Raw genomic sequence first — 10,607 nt, forward strand, 5'->3', positions numbered from 1 at the left:
TTCAACTTCCACTTAGGTTAAAAACTTTGTTTACAATATGCTGCTCTGCAGATAGCAGCTACTCATGATGTCAGAATGATTACTGCAAATACTTTTCAAATATTATTGATTTTAAGGCAGTACTGCTGATCACAGGCCTAGGGTGTGCAAGCGTCTGCCTGGTTCTCTTCTCCCTTTATTTCTGGCCCTACTTCTACAGGAAACTCAAGCGTAACTGGAGTTGGCAAGTGCAGCATATATCTTCTAATTAGTCCAATGCTATCAAATAATTTATGCAGATGGCATCATCTTTATCTTCCCAAGCACTTTTTCTGTGTGGAACTATGAATATTGAAACACACTATGACACTGGAGTAATTTTTCTGCAGTAGTTACCAAATTTTCTAATGGAGCTAAGCTGGCCAGATATGGAAAGAAAATTAGTATTGTTAATTTTTAAAGGTAATGTCTTTAAGAGAAAGCTGCTATCATGAAGATATAATCACACCTTCCTTTGAAGTGCTTATCTAACTTGCTCAGTGAATGGAGAATCCTGCCTGTGGAACCTTTCTGCCATTCTTCTCAATCGCACACTGCCTTTAATCTCTTTTGGGTAGAAATTTAACTCATCTGAATGCCATCTACCATCTTTGTTTCCTGGCAGCTGAAGTGTAGGGTCTGGTAACATGGTAAGAGAGTATGAATTTTGCCCAGACTGGCTCACTTCCTCACCAAGCGCACAGAGAGGTTTTCAGGTTCGCATGGAATGCAGTTAACTGCAAGGAGGAACCAGGATCTTCGTGAGAATATAATTTATGGAGAACTTCCACTTGGGAAGTGACTAAATGTCACCTTAAATAAACAACCCAAATATTCCTGAATTGCAGCTTTAGGCAATTTGTAAGGCACTATGTCTAGCTAGTAAGTCAAGCCCTCTCAGAAATGGTGGTTTGTGGTCTCACCTGCTAATAAAGGAAATAATAAGAAACTGTCCTAGCCATGCGAGTCATACAACAAACAAATCTTGTCTGTTTGCTTACTGACTTGAATCTCTAAAAATGTTCCATGCTGCAGCTGAAAGCTTCTCAGTGAAAAAAAGATTTTAAAATGTCAAATGACTTTTAAATCTGCAAAATTTCTTTGGCAGATCTGCTAGACTAGCAGCAGTGTTAAGATAGAGTCAAAGATGTCATTCCTGATTAAAAATAATAATAAAAAAAGGTTAGAGGGAAAGATCACATATTCACAGAGCAAACTCCATCTGATGTTTACTGCACATAGCTGTACCATGCTGCAATTACCTGATCCTGTCAGAACTACTGAAGCAGACTCCTGTATGGAAAGGCACTGTAAAGCTCTAATTGGCTGGGACTGGACATAATCTCTTTTTCACCCACCTGATTTGCAAAGAGATTTGCCAAGAAGCGGCTTACTACTTTGGAGATGTCCTTCAGCATGCCTTTGCCCCCTGCAAACACTGAAATTTAAATCATTTGTGCACAATCAATCCTTTCCAGAGCTCTCAGTGAAGGCAAGCAGCCTCATGTGAGGCTTGAAGAAGTCCTTCAGAGCAGCTGTTCAGAAATGCATGAAGCATGAGGCACATTATATTCTCTTCCCACAGGCCGAGGGCCAGATGTTCAGTGGGAGTAAAGCAACTGAACCTCAGTGTGGCTTTTTTGGGGGGGCCACAATGATTTATACCAGTCTAGAATCTGGCCTTTTGTGCCTCAGCCAATTGACTTCCCCAACCTCTGCTGCCGAAGAGCGTGGTTTTATGAGGTGAGAAGGGAAGGGAAGTGTTCAGGATTGCTGGCCAGAGGTGCTGAAAAGAGAAATCTCAGAAGATTCCTGACACCACTTCTCCAGGCCAGATTGCTGAAGTAAGCACAGGTTTTTGGTTGTGATGCATGTACATATTTTCCTTCCCGTGTTTCTGCTGCTAGAAATGGACGTGGGTTCTTTATATCTGTATACTCCCAGAGCAAATTCACTTTTCCGCCCTCTTAAGATCAGGAAATGAGAATATTTCTAAGTAGAGGTGATGTTCCTGTATTTTTGTTTCCTTCATAACTTGCATTTTCCTGAAACACAAATGAGAATTACTCATGGGAGTATGGATTTCAGAATCAGACCTTTTGGTCATTTTGACAGTGTCATGGGAGGAAAAAACTGTTTCCCAGAACCAAACAATTTTATTGCATTCCAGAATCATGTGCAAAACAGGGATCCCATCTGTTCAACAGCATTCCCACTAAATACAGTTCTGCCTCTAGCTCACCAGAATAAGCAGCTCAACAAAGGAGCCTCAGTTTTCAAGAATAATGTTTTCTTCAAAATACAAGACTGCAGTAGAAAGGGCTTCCTAATAATTTGAACATTTGTCAAGATGTATTTTCTTAAATACTGTTTTGACTGCTAAGGGCACTGCAGACTAGTAGAGCGCTAGAGCACTCACTCATAAATTAAGTTTTCTCTTTGATCAGTTTTGCCAATTTTTCTAAATCCATAATAAATGAATAAAAATAATAATAAAAACCCATTAATCTGAGAATTGATGGATTAAAACTGGGTTAAAATAGACCTCTTTGTTTTTTTCCTTGACAGCTTGAAAAGTTTTGAATAAAGGGTGCCTGATTGCAGCACTCTAGGTTTAGGCTAGTTTACTAGAACAATTCTGCAAGAGAAAGATTATGAAATAAAAGAGATGATTTAATTTATGAGATTCTACTAACTGAGGACTGGTGCATGGGATTTTTATCATCACCATGAACACCAGCAAGTTTTGCTTAGCAAGCGTAATTAAGAGCTTATGGAAACCCCAGGTTAGAGTTTTATAGTTGCTTAATTCTGCATATCTCCATTTCTAAGTGTCTGCTTTGAGTAACTTCGAAGTCTTCTTAACAGTTGCTCCATCTGACTGAGATTCCCTTGACAGCTCTCCTTGTGCTTTTCCTTAGAGAATCTGCTCTGAAAAATGAAATGCAATTTCAATGCTTGCCTGTGGAAAGGGATTGTTGTTGGTCTGGGGAGTCAACCTTGCTGGTACATGTCCTTTTATGGGTAAAGTGATGCCTACCTAACCCAGTTTGTCCCAACCTCCTTTTTTTTCAGGCTAGAAGAGCCTGGAAATACTTGTACCCAGCTCATGGATAGTAGCAAGAGGGCTGGAAGGGATATGTCTTTCAAGATAGGAGCTGAAGTTATTATCTCCTCTCCTGTAAAGTTTCAAAGGGAGGGCAGGATATCTACCAAGCCTTATTCCACCCTTTTTGCCCAAAGTCCATCTGAGTATATCTGGTGCACCAGCACGGTTCTGCAGCAGAGCCATCTCTTTCCTGTAGTCCTCCTATACAAACAGCTCCAGGATCATCACCAGAGAGTGTCAGCATCCTGATCTCCCAGGACGTTTCTCACAAGATGTAGGTATTGCAGCTGCCACCCATTGCACAGGTTTTCATGCTGGCTGGGTTTTACCACGATGCCGTTCAGTGTGAATGGATTGTAGGGTGCAATGGAGATATGTCTGGCTTTCACTCCTTGGATTCAGATATAGGTGCAGCTGTCATTAGGACCACATGCTGGGAATGACAGAGAGGTACAACCCATGGGCAATTAAGGGTCATCCCTTGCCTGCCTAATGATTCATGTGGGTATGAGTGTCTTCAGGAGTGCATCCATGGTGAGCTTCCAGGTTTTTGAAAGGGGGGAGGCATTTCCTGGGCAATAATGTAGGGAGTATAACAAACATTGAAATTCTTCATGATTTCGTCTTTGTAAGAAAACTGTGTTAAGATTTTGCAGGGACGCTGGATGTAGTCTGTTAATTTTATCAAGAACAGGTCAAAACTTGTTGATGATCTGTCAGGTGGGAGAGCACCTAGTGGCTAAAGTGGAGAGGCCAGCAGAGGGGTTGGGGTTTAGAACTAAGTAGCAGGTATAAGCCAGTCTCTCATCTTCTTCATTTGTAAACCCGAATGAAGAGAAATAGCTGTAACTCTGCATCACAGGCTTAGCACGAGGCTTAATTAACTTGTGTTTATGTCACTCTGCCAAAAAGGTGTTAAGATAATTAGAAACTCTTACATCTGTTCAGGACTGCTCCACTGGGGCCACAACCCACGATTAAGATTTCTAGCAGATGTCACAATGCAAATGGCAATGACTTGTAACTGGGAGTACAGTAATGAGGAGCACGAGCAGCTCTCCTCCCCCTGAGGACAGGTACACTCACACCATTGCTGCTGCCCACACACCCTCATGTTGGGTGAGCTCCATTTGAGAGGTCCAGCCCCACACCACGGTGCTGCTCAGCTCTATGTCCAGGGGAAAAGGGAGACTATGCAGAAAAATGGTGGTTTATGATAATCATGCAGCCTCTGCAAAGCAGATTAATCTGTTCCATGCCTTCTACCCTCACTGCAGGCAACTGTAAGAGAGTGGCACTTGTTATTGAAAAGCATGCTCTGCTGAGACTGTTGGGGAGCAAAGTGACATCATTTAAATTTTTTGGAACAATGGCCTTTTTCCCACAACTGCCTTGGCTTTTGTTCCCTTTGCACTGGCTCCATGCAGCTGGCTAGAATCTGATATTATTCCCCTGAGTGCAAGGAGAAAGCAGTCCCTGGAGAGTGGGTGTTTGAGAGGAGTCAGCATAATGTTGACGGACCCCAGTTGATTTTCAGGGGGAAGGGATGACATTTGGTTTTAGCCTGCTCCATACTTCAAACTTCAAATCTGTTAGAAAAAAATCCTGTCTGCAGAGCAAAGATCCAGTCTGTTGGTACCTGTAGTGCTTGATGCAGCGGCATACATGGACAGGAGGGAGATGAAGGTATCTACACGAGGTAAGGGCTGGGAGCTCAACAGTCTGGATCCAGGAAGGAGAGCAGAGAAAAAACAGGATCCTGTAAATAATAACTGCCCTCATTACTCTCCTTCCTCTCCACAGCAACTCAGTCCTTTGCATCAAGGTGAATCTTGGTTCTCCTGCTCTTACCTTATTGCTTCTTTAAAGTTCCCCTGCCTTCTTTTTTTCACTGCATTCCTTCTCCTTAGCTGGAGGCTTTTTCTTCTGTTGCAGCTTGGAACTGTTTCCCACCAAGCCTGAGGTCCTTGCTGCTCACAGGACTGATGGGGCCTTTACCCCACTAGGGTGCCCTGGCCTAGCATGACCTGCAGGAGCTGTGAGTGGCTAACCAGGAAAGGTTTTCTGCAAATTTAATCACTCAGATCTCTGAACTGAGACTAGGACTCCTCACATGTTTGGAAGAAATTAGGTGCATATCAGTGGCAATGCCATCAGTCTCCTACTCAGTGTACTCAGCAAAATACTGTGTAAAAATGTCATCTGCATGAATAAAATTTTTCTCTCAGGTCCTGCTAGTGTTAGTAATTTCCAAATTAAAGACCACGCTATTTATTTCTTTTAAATATGGGTAAGAGGTACCTTCCCTAGCTTCTTCCTTGGCAATGGTAGAGCTGTTTTGCCTGGGAGAAACAATACAAAATAATCGCAAACAACCCCCTCCAAACCACAAAAATCCCAAACTGAAATCAACTCCCAACAAGACTTAACTAGCCTGAGGTAGGCACCTAGGGAAAATTTCAGCTTGCTCACTTTTGGCAGTGCTGAAAGGAAGCAAAGGCAGGATCCCATGCCAGGAAATGCCAGGGAACCTGAACCTGAGGCAGGCTGCTCCTCTTGCCTGCTGAGCTGGCCTGGACACTTGGCACTCCATTCCAGGTACTCTGGCTCCGTATGGAAGGTAGCCTCTCTTATGAATTCCTGCTGGCAAGCCTGCACCTGAAAAGCAGTACAGCGACTTTTTTTTATTTAATGCAAAGCAGTTTGAAGCATGTGAAGTAGTAAGGACTATGTGAGGCCATTTGGGTAATCACTGTGCAGAGATTTGGTATCTGATTTCTGAAATAACAGTTTCCTGAGAAGTTGATTCAGTGTTAGTAGAAAACACAAAAGGACTCTTGGGTTTATTAGGAGGGGAAAGGCAAAGCTTCAGCAATGTCATTATACAAACCACAGTGAATATCTCTCTTCATTATCTGATGTCTAGTCCCAGCCCCATCTCTCAAAGGTACCATAGCAGAATTTGAAAAGGTGCACAAAGAGCCAACAAAACTGGCCACAGCTTCTCTAATACAGAAGATGAATGGAAGTTCCGCAGTCTGGGGAAAAAAGAGGACTGAGAGGAAGAACTGGAGAGGTTATAAAATCATTAAAAGAATGAATCATAAAATGCTTTGGGTTAGAAGAGATTTTAAAGATCATCAAGTTCCAACATCCTGCCATGGACAGGGATACCCTTCACTGGACCAGGCTGCTCAGAGCTCCATCCAACCTGGTCTTGAACACTTTCAGGAATGGGACATCCACAACTTCTCTGGGCAACCTGTTCCAGTGCCTCACCACCCTCAGAGTAAAGAATTATTTCATTTTATCTAATCTTAACCTACTCTACGTTTGTGCTGTCATTACATGCTCCTCTAAACAGTCCCTCTGCATCCTTCTTGTGCATTCCCTTCAGGTTACTGGAAGGACACAATTAGATCACCCCTAAGCCTTCACTTTTCCAGGCTGAACAAAACAAATTCTCTCAGCTTTTCCTCATAGGAGAGATGCCCTATCTCTCCAATCATCTTGGTGGCCTTGGACTCACTTCAAGAGGTTGATGTTCTTCCTGTGCTGAGGACAGGAAGGTGAATAAGGAGTAGATATTTGCACTTGCTCATAAGACAAAAATCAGGAATTTTCAGATGAAGGTTTAAAGCAAAGAAGAGAAAATATTTTTCCCCCATAGCACTTCATTAAACAGTGGGATGCCACAAGATGCTGTGAAGGCTGAAATATTAAATTAGTTCTAAAGCACTTAGACTTATGGAAGACAGACTCTCAGGCTAATAAACACAGAGCTGCAGGTATGTTCTTTAGCTCTAGAAACCTCTGTCTGCCAGCTGCTAGAAGCCAGAACAAGACATCAGGAAGAGCAGTACTGTATGCTGGTCCCAATCCTTAATTTAAAAAAAAAAAATATTTGTTTTATAAGATTTGTAACATTTTTCTGAGGCTACTGGCATTACACATAAGGTGGTTCCTTTACTTATAGTGCAACAATTGTGAAAATGCACCATCTATCATCTAACATGTCCGAGACAGGGTTCTCTGGGCTGGAAGTTCATTAACACCCCATCAGCAGAACTACATCAGGCAGCAATTTGTACTGTTCATTTTCTACATGTAGCTGCTTGGAGCATTAGTCTCTTCCAGCTCAGTTGGGTGGGTTGTGCTTCCTTAGGGAGGTTGCAGTCTATAAAATAGCCATAAGCAAGACAAGTACAAAAAGTGCTTTGGCTGGCTGCTGGTCTTCTCTCTTCATAAAAAGGATGAGATTGGAGCAATGTGCAGCATGTTTTAAATTTCGTTGTGTAGTTGCCTCAAAACCATTTCTTAGGGGAACAATAATTCTTGGGAGGAAGTGCCAGATAAGAATTAATACTGATAAAACCTACATATTTCTTCCTGAGGATTCTCATGGGAAATGTCTAGCTTTTCTATTTAAAATTATTTTTTTAAATATGTGCTACCAGTTAGGTGTTCTGGAAATAGATAATAAAGTAAAGGAGTGGGTGACAGGCATAAACATAAAAAAAAAAAATGGTGAATCCTCAGTCACTGAGCTTGTCATGTGTAATTCGAGTACTCCAGAGAAGATAAGCAGTACCTTGGAACCTGTGAGTTTTTAAGCCAGGCACCAGATTGCAGAAGCAGGTCTCCCAGTTTAAATCAGCTTCAAAGTGAATGACTGAAGAGTGATCCTGGAAAAAAAAATCTCCAAAGGTATCATTTCCCTTTAATGTACTGCCAAGAGTTTGCTCTACAACAGGAAGAGTTAGTTCATAGGGACAGGAAAGCCAGGATTGGCCCTCAAACACAGTAGCAGGAAAGTTAAAATGTGAAATTATGCTGCTAATGAGCCTAAAACTGTTGGCAAGTCATTATCTCCTGTCAGTGAAGCTGGAAAAGCATGTGAGGAAGAAGAGCCTGTGCTGCCTGCAAGAAAATTTTGTCTGCTAATGAACCTGTGTGAGTGAAAGAACATCAAAAACAGGCCAGGAGTTCTTCTTGTTTGTTTATTTCTTCTGTAGGAATTTGTCTGAAGCTCCTCAGGACCCTGCTGTCTGATGCCCTCAGGTTTCATCCAGATCATCCTACCTCTTAATAAAAGACCTCAAACCTGTTGCTGATGGAGATATGTGGCTTTAGACAGCTGTGCCTTTCAGATACCCCCCATTTTACCTCCTTTGCTGTCCACCACCACTTTGTTGTGAGGTTGCTTATGGCACTGAAATGACTGTGTCTGGGTACAGCCTGACAGCATGGAGCTACTCCTTGCTTTTACCATGGCATTCCTCAGCGTTGTTCTTCTCCATGTAAAAGCCTGCGAAATTTTGATTCACCTTCTTGTTTCCCAGCTGGGGATAACGCAGTGGCTTTGTGGTGCCAATAAGACTCCTCCTAGAAAAGAAAGCTGTGGGAAATGTTTTCTTCTGCCTTTTCAGTGTCAGGACATCAGACTGGACTGTATCCAACTCCGAAGGTTTCAGAGTGAGCCTTTTATTACCAAACCCCACATCATAACAAGATTTTCCTCCAGCCTTTGAGAACATAGTGCCACAAACTTACCATCTCTTCTTCATCTGCATTTACACATCATCTTGTCATTTCATACGAGATTTTCTTTCCTTCAGGCGATAGATCACTTACTGTCCAAATGCCTTGAGTTCATTTCATCAATTTCATAATTTCGGATTATTTTTCCCATTTCCCTGCCTATTTGGGTAATCTGATATAAACAATTCTCCACTCTGTTTCTAAGAGGAAGGCAAAGCTCTCTGGCAGGTAAAGCATTGACTCATTTTGGAACTTTCATGCTAACCTACAGTAGGTCTGCTGCAGAGCAATTGACTGTCACTCCAGCTTCCTTAACCTTTAGGAGATGGAGAAATGGAGAACTGGAAAAACATTCAAGGCTCCCAGTGAGAATGAGGGAGGTCTTGGTAGGCAGTGAAGCCCCTGACCCAGAATTATTATGGGTTGTATATATATAACAGGATTCAAATTTTCACTGACATTTGTCAGAGGTTTCACCATTGATATCACCCTTAACAGGGCAGAGAAAGCACCATTACACCCAAGAGACCAAACTATCAATAATCAGTGTGTAGGGAAATAGTAGATTCAGCTTTGCTTCCTGATGGAAAAGCTCACACGGAATAGTTGTTTATTTCCAGTGACAAAGAGGGAAGAACTGCTCATTTCTCAGAGCCTATGGAAAAAATGAAGCTGACAAGAAAGGGAAGAAATTACAGAGATGAAATAGTCAGATGAACTTATTTCCCACATACACAGGCATAGTATATTTTTTTCTTAAAAGAACCTGATATGAAAAATGTTATCATTGTTGGACTATGGGAAAGGAAACATTTTGCCTTCTCATCTTGGCTTGGTTTCAGGAGATAGAGCTAAAGTTGCCTTGTGCATGTCACAAAAAGAGGAATTTATCTTAAAACTTTTTAGTTATAGCCCAACTCCTCACCATATGAAGGCACCAGTGTATCCAGGGAAGCAGAGCATCCACAGAGCTGTGATACTGACTCTATTCTGAAGTCAATTGAATTTTGGTTCCTGAATTTCAGAAAAAGTTGTAGGTGTTGCCTGGGAATTGCATAAGCTCTGTACATAATAAAAAGACTCACATTTATTAAGGACATTCAGATTAGAGTCCCAAGGCTCTTGTAATAGACAAGTGATAGGCTGATTGTTTGAAAGACACAACAAGGGAGTGAAGTTCAGGCAGTGTGGAAGGCATCATTTGTGCTGCCTGGCTGGGGACATTCAGTTCTGGGATGAAGGAATACAAGGCTGGAACTTGGGGTGGGACCAAGTCAAGCTTTGCTGAGCAGCAGGAAGAGGAGTCACATGCAAACAGTAATTTACTAGTCCAAGCACATAACCACTAACAATGCCTGGGACCATTCCCAGGAGGCAGAACTTGCTTGTTCTGTTGTTAAACAATTTTGTTCAAATTGTTGAACAATTGCAAAGTATTGTTAAATTGTTAGCATAGCTCCTGCCAAAGAGCATCTTCCAAAGATTTCCTGTTCCCAGAAGGCAGCTTGAGGTAGGCACAGTCTTTGGTGAGCAGTAGAGGTTAAACATATGGTACTGGGGCCCATAGTGCCAGGGAGTGGAGCAAAGCACAATAAATTTACTTGTACAGACATAGCTACAACTTGTACAGAGAAGGTAACAGATTGATTTGAGTGCTCCTGAACAACCTATTTGGGAACCTGCAACGATTTTAAAGGGGGTGTTTACCAAGCCAAAACAAAGGCATGCAACAATGCTCTGGATGGTACCCACCCATGAAGGGCTGCAGGTGGTCTTTGCTGCTGCCCTGTCCAAACCTCACACCAGTAAGACAGCAGCTATCAGCTGGGGGATGGCCAGCCATGGAAGCAGTACTCACTCCATGCTAGGGACTTTGGATACCAAGGTCTGGCCTTGCAGAGGAGAAGGGAGTGAAGTCACACTTTACAAACAGTTTTTA

Source organism: Sturnus vulgaris, chromosome 1, assembly GCF_052056855.1.
Source record: "Sturnus vulgaris isolate bStuVul1 chromosome 1, bStuVul1.hap1, whole genome shotgun sequence".
NCBI classification, from domain to species: domain Eukaryota; kingdom Metazoa; phylum Chordata; class Aves; order Passeriformes; family Sturnidae; genus Sturnus; species Sturnus vulgaris.